Source organism: Tenrec ecaudatus, chromosome 2 (genome assembly GCF_050624435.1).
Source record: "Tenrec ecaudatus isolate mTenEca1 chromosome 2, mTenEca1.hap1, whole genome shotgun sequence".
Lineage (NCBI taxonomy): Eukaryota > Metazoa > Chordata > Mammalia > Afrosoricida > Tenrecidae > Tenrec > Tenrec ecaudatus.
In genome coordinates, this window is record NC_134531.1 from 220,538,465 (window position 1) to 220,546,942 (window position 8,478).

Genomic DNA, 8,478 nt, shown 5'->3' on the forward strand with positions numbered 1-8,478 from the left:
TACCTTTCAGAGTCCCAGCTTGGGTCAGAGGTGTCCCTGGCCTCTTATTCCCAACAAAATAACCATTCCCAACAAATAACCAGCAGAGATGAGAGTCTCATTTTACCAACTGCTACTGAGGAGTCATTTGAGGTACATGTACTTTAGACTTGAACTTTCTACAATCTGGAAGATCAATACAAAGAGGATGTTTTTCTATAGATGTTTTTTTTTAAATTTTATTTTTAGGTCCTGTGGGGAAGAAAGCTATATTACGTGTTTGCAGGTGATTCAATAATTTCTAGTTAGTTTTCTACACTTTGGGGTGGAGGTGGGGGGATTCGGATGTTTTGAACTTAGTGATGGCCAAGAAAATGTTCCACTTTTTATCTAGTTCAATGGGGATCACGGACTCCCATTACTTGGGTATAATTTCCTACTTTGCTTCTGAATTTTCTCATTTTACTTATAAGGATGTATTGAATGTCCTAGAATATTTTTAAATCTGAAGCTCGGCAGTCTGATTAAAGATGATTTCTTCTGCTGCTTTTCCGCTAGGGCTTTCGGGTGAGTGGGGTAAGGTTCCCGACACGATTCTTGTGGGGCACCTTGCTACCCTCAAAACAGGAGCAGAGGCTCAGCCATGATGGGAAAAAGCAAGACTCCTTGGCACTACTTGGCTTGGCCTTTTTCTCACCAAAGTGGCTTTTGATTTTTCATTAAACTTCTTCCATATAAGCCCCTATGATGGCCCTCTGTCCGTTGAGGAAAATCTATGATGATTACTCACCTGGAATTAAAAAAAGGGAAAAGAAAAGAAAAGCCATGGCTTTCTGAGCTGACCTTTGTGCTTTGACCTTAGCTGGTTCTCACAGATGCCCTCACAGCCACTGCTGTGACTGGAGCTGGTTTTCAGATGAGACAGTACATGATGGAAAGAACTTGTCTGCAGAGTCTGCTGGTCGACACATGCTGAGACATGTTTGATTTAGAATAAACCTGTGTACGTATGAACCGGAACCCTCGTAACCGTACTTTGTGACTTGCGTGTGTGCGTGTGTGTGTGTGTGTGTGTGTGTGTGTGTGTGTGTGTGTGTGTAGCTCAGCTGGTGAACAAAAAAATCAGTCGCTCAAACCCACCAATTGGACCACAGGAGAAAGATGGGGCATTTGCCCCTGTAGAGTTTCTCATCCTCGGGAACCCTATGGGGTGGATCTACAGCGTCCTCAAGGGTCACTGTGAGTCCGTCTAGACTTGAAGGCAATGGGTTGGTTTGGGTTGAGAGCTTCTAAGTGCCTGAGGCAAAAAGAAAAGAAGCGAATTCTCTGGTGAGCTTGGGGAGCGAGGGGAAGACTGTCTACCTCTGGGGCGCACGACCCTCCCTGTCATTGTTCAATTTGCCTATGTTCACCCATGATCTTCAGGGTGGTACTGGGACGGAGGCAGGTCTCATCAGGTGAATGCTGTTTGCTATTCAGGCCCTGCGGGCCTCTGTTAACCCCTCAGCTCCCGGCTCCCACCATGGTGTTTGCTGACCAAAAATGGCACATTTGGTAAGGTTTTCTTCTTTGCTCCTTAGCAGATCCCTTCAATATTTGGTGTCTTTGGAGAATGAGCGTTCTCAACTAAGTAGCTTCTATTTTAGGGATGATTCTATTTCTCTGGTAAGGAAATAGAATGATCTACATGATCCCCCCACCCCAAGAAATAAGATGCTTCCAAAATGATCTGATAATCCCCAAACTTTAAAAAGTGGGATACTGTATCCCACAATGTTAAAGTTGGTATTTATATGAACATTTTCTGCGTTTCCCTCTTGAACACTTACCAGAGTGCAGTTTTACCCAACGGTGCATTTACAATTCCCTTTGAAGATGGGAGTGGGTCACTAAATATCTGGGCACTCATCGGTCAGTTGTTCAACTTCCAATGAGCTGGAGTTCATTTACAATGTACTGGTTATATTTAAGTAACCTGTTTCCATGTCTTTCCAATTAAGTCTAAAAACTTTTTTGGCAAAAATATGTGACAAAAAATCTTTAGGTGTTGTTTATGTGTTTGAATGTTTCAATAGCTTTTAATACTTGATTTCAATAAATTGGTTTCATAACTCATATATTAGTTTAAAGTTAGGAAACAAACAGTAGTGATGATTGAGATTATTTTTATATCATTAAAAATATATTGCTCCATTCTCCGTCTCCAGAAAGAGGAACTCTGTAGACTGTGACCCATTTACCCATTCTGAAAAGGGGGTGAGATTTGCTTCATTTGGGGGAAAATAGATTTAAGGTGTTTTTCTAAGCAAATCTAAAATGATCACACCAAATATGCTTAAATCTGATTGAACTATTATTTGATTTAAAAGTAGATAATGATGTTTCATGAGAAGTCTCCACAGAAGTTTTTAATATTCAATTATACTAATAGAATGTGGATACTAATATATACTAGCATGTATTTATACACACAGGGCACACTACATGTACATGCATATATGTACATGCATATACACACAAATATATATATTATTCTAAATATAATTTCCAATCACTGTCTATTAAATTACAGAGACCCTATAGGAGAGAGTATACCTTCCCCGTAGGGTTTCTGGGCCTATGCATTTTTACAGATGCAGATGGTTGCATCTTTCTTCTGAAGATTCTCTGTCAACTGATCATTTAATAAATGCGCCATCAGATATATATATATATACATATATATCACATGGTATTTATTATATATACAAGGGGCTTCACAAAAGCCCATGAAAAAAAATTCCATCATTTTTAATTCCATTTTGCATGAATTTTTAAGGCCTTTCATATAAAGCACATATAGCATATATTTTATATATGTATTTTACATAGTGTTTGTTTATATATAATACTATATGATGCCTCATCTGTTGACATGTGTTTTGCTTCTAGAACATTAATCATATACTCTTATTATTGTAATCTGCATGCATGTGACCAGATACAAAGCAAATCTTAGCATGCCTATGAAACTTAGAAAATGTAACTAAGTGATTGGAGAGCTGTGGTTTCCGTTGCTGCCGACTTTTCTCCAGCTCTGTGGTGTCTGCAAGTGGAGCGCACAGCAGTAGAGCTTTGTTGGAGAATACCAATTCCATGACTTGGAAGCAGGGTCATTGTTTCACATAGGATCCTGTTTTCCAACTTTGAAGAAATCAGAATTAATATTAAAGTATTTACCTTCTTGTCTGAGTACCTCTGGAGCACAAAATAAGATTGACATTTGGCAATTTATTATTAAATTGATCGATACAGATAAGCTCAGCAATTCATTCACAGATGAATTCCACTTCTTACTCTGGACTCTTCAGTCAATTTCCCAGTGTTAGGGACAAAGAGTTCCCAGCGCTTTCTCTCACTCTTCTCTGCTCCCTTTTTAAGGATTTCGGCTGTGTTTGTAGAAACGTTCTCATCGATCTACAGTCTATGTGGGATCAGAGAAATTTTACTTCAATGAATGAAATGCACCAAGCCTGTGCTGTAACTATTGCAATAGTACGGATGAAGAGCCTTCTTACCTAGCTATTCAGGCTGAAGGAATGTGACTCTCTTTGGGGCAGCCAGATCCCTTTATAACTTATCATTTTGTAATACATAGTGAAACCTCACTAACTGGGTTGACAGAGAGAAAACAGACCTAATGAAAAGGCTGAATTCTAATAAGAAAGAGTATGGAGCGTTTACTCTCTGATCTCAATCCTTTGTGTAAATTACAAAGCAGAATGGCAATAAATCAAACCAAAGCCAGTCGCTGTCAAGGCTCTTCCAACTCATGGTCAAGGCTGATGTGTCAGGGTAAAACTGAGCTCCGTGGGGTTGCTGCGTCTGTGACCATCCCCAAAGTAGGGCGACAGGAGTGTCTTCTTTGGAGCCTCTGAGTGTCAGACTTTTGAGATGTCACTTTCAGTGAGTGGCCCCACTCATCACCAATTGCACAACCCAGGGCCTATCAGAATTACAGTGGATTGCGTTGATCTTCTGGAAGCATCTCAACCTTCTTGGTGTTTATTTGCCGGCCAGTTTGTTTAACCATGCCTCCTTGGAGCTGTTTAAATCAGGGGTCCTCAACCTTCCTCACACCGCGACCCTTTTTAGTTCCTCATGTGGTGAGGAACTAAACCACTAAACTAAACCCCCAACCATCAAATTATTATTTTTTTTTGTTCATCAAATTATTTTCGTTGCTACTTCATCGCTGTCATATTGCTAGTTAGGAATCGGGCGACCCCTATGAAAGGGTCGTTTGACCCCCCAAAGGGGTCGTGACCCACAGGTTGAGAATCACAAGTTTAAATGAATACATGATGTTTATGTGAGTTTAGAAGGCTTCATGTGAAATGGTTGCTGCCATCCTAGTAAGGTGCCATCAGGTGCCAAAATGTTGCCTGGTCCTGTGCCATCATCACCAACCTTTGAGTTACAGTATCAAACCATCTTATTAAGGGTCTTCTTCTTTGTCACCGATCCTCTACCAAATATGGTGTCCATCTCCAGGGTCTGGTCCCTGGCAATCTGTCTAAAGTATGTGAGATGAAGTCTCACCACCCTCCCACCTTTAAAGGCTGCACTCCATCCAAAACAGATTCGTTCTTTTTTCCTGCAGTTCCTTGTCTACTCCACTTTCTTGGCCACCGTCATAATGCAAATGGACTGATTCTTCCATAGTATTCCTTAGTCATTGTCCATTCAGATGAGGCGACTGAAGATCCCATGGCTTGGGTCAGGGATACCTTGCTTCCCCAAATGAGCTTTGCTTTTTAAACATTTTAAAGAGGCTTTTGGCAATATGGGGAGATGGCCCAGTTTAAAATTCAAAAAAGAAAAGTGAAGTGCCACAGGGGTATCTCCTTTCCCCATACTTACTCAATCTATACACTGGACAGATACCCCGAGGTGTGGGCCATCTCAAGAAGAACACAGCGTCAAGACTTGAGGTCGACTTGTTAGCAACCTCCAATAAGCAAATAACACAGCCTTACTGGTGGGAAGTAGGAGCCCCGGGAGCATTTACTTCCTGATACACAGCAGTGACTGTGACCGTCAGCATGGGTTACACCGTCACAGGGAAAGGGGGAAAGTCCTGACAATGTAGTGTCTAGGGCAGGTTGCCAAGGTTATCCTCTCTTCCCTTCTGTTCTTCCCGCTCCCCTTAGAATTCAAGTTGTTCTTGTGTGTTTCTTCGTAACTGGTACAGAAGAAAATCTTCTGGTCGAAAGCAATTGTACTTGACCTGGGTCAGACTCTCCAAATGACATGGATAAACATTTACATGGCACTAGAAACACCTCCATGTCCTACTCCCTCAAAGAAGCTTGGACTAGGGGGAAAGAAGATGGGCGAGTGTTTGTACCCTACACAGGCCACATGGCTGTGACCGCTGGCATCCTCCTTCCTGTCGGTAGGATTCAGCCACGATAAGATAAGTTGAATGCGCTCACATGCAAACATGAGCACTGAAGCACATCAGTTACCGTCACGTTGATGACTCCAATCCCTGGCAACCCCGGCGGGTCAGAAGATACCTGCTCCATACAGTTCCAGCGGAGGATTTCTTGAAGGTAGATCATCAGACCTTTCTTTTGAGGTTCACTGAGTGGACTTGAATACCCAACCTTTTGCTCATCAAGGTTGACACTACCCAGGGAGTCCATTCAATGCATAGCGGGGGGTGGGGAGGTTTTCATTGTCTAAGTGAATCCTGTCATTCATTCCCTCAAGAGCATCAAGCGCTCTAAAACGTAAACGTGTGTTGCTAACTGCCACCAACTCGGTTCTGACTCCCGGCAACCTCGTGCCTAGAATGAAAGGCTGCCAGTCCTGGGCCTTCCCTGCGACACTTAAAGAGGTGAGACAAACCGGGTTCAGCCTGGGATGCCAGCGATGGCATTGTGCCTGATGGGCACAAAACTATCAATGATCTCCAACTGAGAGCTCTGAGCTCTGTGACAACCTAGGAGATCCCGGCCTTTCTGCAGCCGGCTGTTGCCTGAATGGACTTTATGGAATGCATGCCCGTTGTCAGCTGCCATGAGGAATGCCCCACCCCCTACTCCCCGTCCTGTCCCATTGCTCTTCCGGGTCACCTCTGGCACTGGCCTAACTGAAACACTGTGATTCCAGCTCACAGAGCATCTGTAGGCTGACCTGGGAGGATGGGCCCGTTTCCTTACCAAGCTGACCTGTAGTGACTCTCCAAGCCCCCCCTACCCTGAGCACCTCAAACACCAGTCTCAAGAGACGGCCCCCCACCTTATGCTTGACCGTCCATGTTGCACGCAGAGGAACCCTACCTGCCTTTTGCATAATGTCCCGTGTGAAAAAGGAAAGATAAATGATAGGTGCAGCGGGTCGATACCAACTGCTCGCTTTGGGAAGGAGAGTTCACGGTGGAATGACATGTGGGAAATGAGGGACAGAGTGCCTATTGATTGATTCATTCATTCGTTCATTTTTTAGTCAACTTATAAGAATCAGATTTTGTTTCTAAATTGTTGCGGTGGAAATGGTTTCGAGTAGATTAACCAAAATGCCTAAAACAAAGCAGACTCCCAAAGCTATAGACGACCGGAAACCTTATTGATATGATAGTCCCCAGCTGGCCCTGGAAAGCAGGGGAAAGTCAATTTTGAGATGCTCCCTGGCGCTTGGGGAGAAGCTCTCCCTGATGATAGAGACTGGCTTCAGGGACCGAGAAAGGTAAAATGCATTTGTCGTCTATAAGCCGTGGAAGCAAAGAAGGTGAAGCAGGACCCGTCTAGCATTTACGTGTCAGTCCTCCCATCTCTGTCCTCAGCCCACGGGACAAGAAGGTAGAAAGCAGATGTGAGTGTCCAAAGGAGCCTCTCAGACCTCAGAGGCGAAGCAGGGCAGTGAGGGGGGCCCCCTGGTGTCTCCGTGTTCTCTCTCCTGGGCAGACTGGGAGGGTCCAGGCATGGTTTGGGCTGTGAACTGCTCTGCTTTACTGAATCAGCGTCGTTGTTTGCTGCACCCCATCAACCCCTGGTCTTCACTGTCCGCTGCTTGGTGGGATCAGACTGCCGTGCTCGATAGAGCTTTCCCAGGCAGGTTTCAGTAGAACACCAGGCCTCTAGTCCTTGTCCATCTGAATCTGGAGGCTCAGCTGCAACCTCTTCACCATCATAGCAACATGGAGAGAGGGGTAGTTAGTGCTCATGAGATGCACGGGAGAGGAATCAGATTCACAGCTCTCGATGGAAGGCAAGAACTGAACCAGCCAGTGACCGCCGCCTTCTGTGGGTCTCGTTCCATTTTACACCTGACAGACTGCTAGCAAGGTGACATACTGAGCGCTTTTTGAGCAATCTATGCTGCATTTCCAAACAAATCTGCCTATTGGAATTTCTATCTGAGGTTGAGTGTCGTTTAACCAAGGAGCTCTGGCAGCTTAGTGAGGAGGGGCTGCTAGCCACGAGGTCATCAGTTGGAAACCAGCAGCCTCCTCAGGAAAAGAAGAGGCTGTGGGCTCCCATCAAGATGACAGCCTCAGGAACCCACGGGGGCAGTGCTGCCTACAGGGGCAGGGGTCTCTCTAGGGTTGGAAGCCACTTGATGGAAGTGGCTTCTGAGATTTCTCATTTAGCCATGTTGCAATTCTATTTAAAAACCACGGCCTATTGAGCATAGAATGTCCCCATCTCTTATCCCAGTCTGCATTGTTTATGTTCAGTAATCCATTAGGTGAATTTCAGAGAAAGGTAGATTTTTTTTTCTGGGAAAGAAAGGGACAAGAAGTGTTTGTGGAACACGGGTTCAGCACGAGAGAAACCAGAGCACAAATGTGTAGGCTGAGCCCTGGGTGGCTGGTAAGTGTTAAGTGGAAATGAACAATGCCTGAGATGAACTTGTGGCTCATCCGTGGCTGTGAAAATGCACTCGCGGTGCTGGCAGTGGTTAGCCTTCACCGAGGCTGCTTTGTGTGCGCTTCTGCTTCTGAGTCAACCAAGTCCAACTGCAATAGAAACGCTGGCCTTCGCCCCAGGACAGCTCAGAGGGAAACTATGAGTCAAGAAAGTTGTATTATGTAATGGCCCTCGCTAATGGTAGGTTAAGGAATGGGACTCACTCAAGCCCAAGCAGAATCCTAGTCAAATTAGTGTGGTGGGGAATGTGTGCTTTGACTGGTCATTCTAGAACAGCCCGCTGGAACACAGCAGCCACTAGCCACGAGTGACTGTTAGGCATGTCCAACAGGGCTCGACTGGAGGTGTGCTGTAAATAGGAAACAAAGACAGCAGCGGCGCAGTGGTAGGACTCTCACCTGCCATACAGGAGAGCCAGGTGGTTTGATCCCAGCTCAGTGTGCTTCGTGCACCACTACCACCTGTCCTTTGTGGTGATGCTGAGCAGGGACCAGCAGAGCTTCCCAACTAAGATGGACTGGTCTGTGGATGACGACGTTCCCACGTAGATCAGCCTTCTAGAGAGAATCCCCTCTGATCA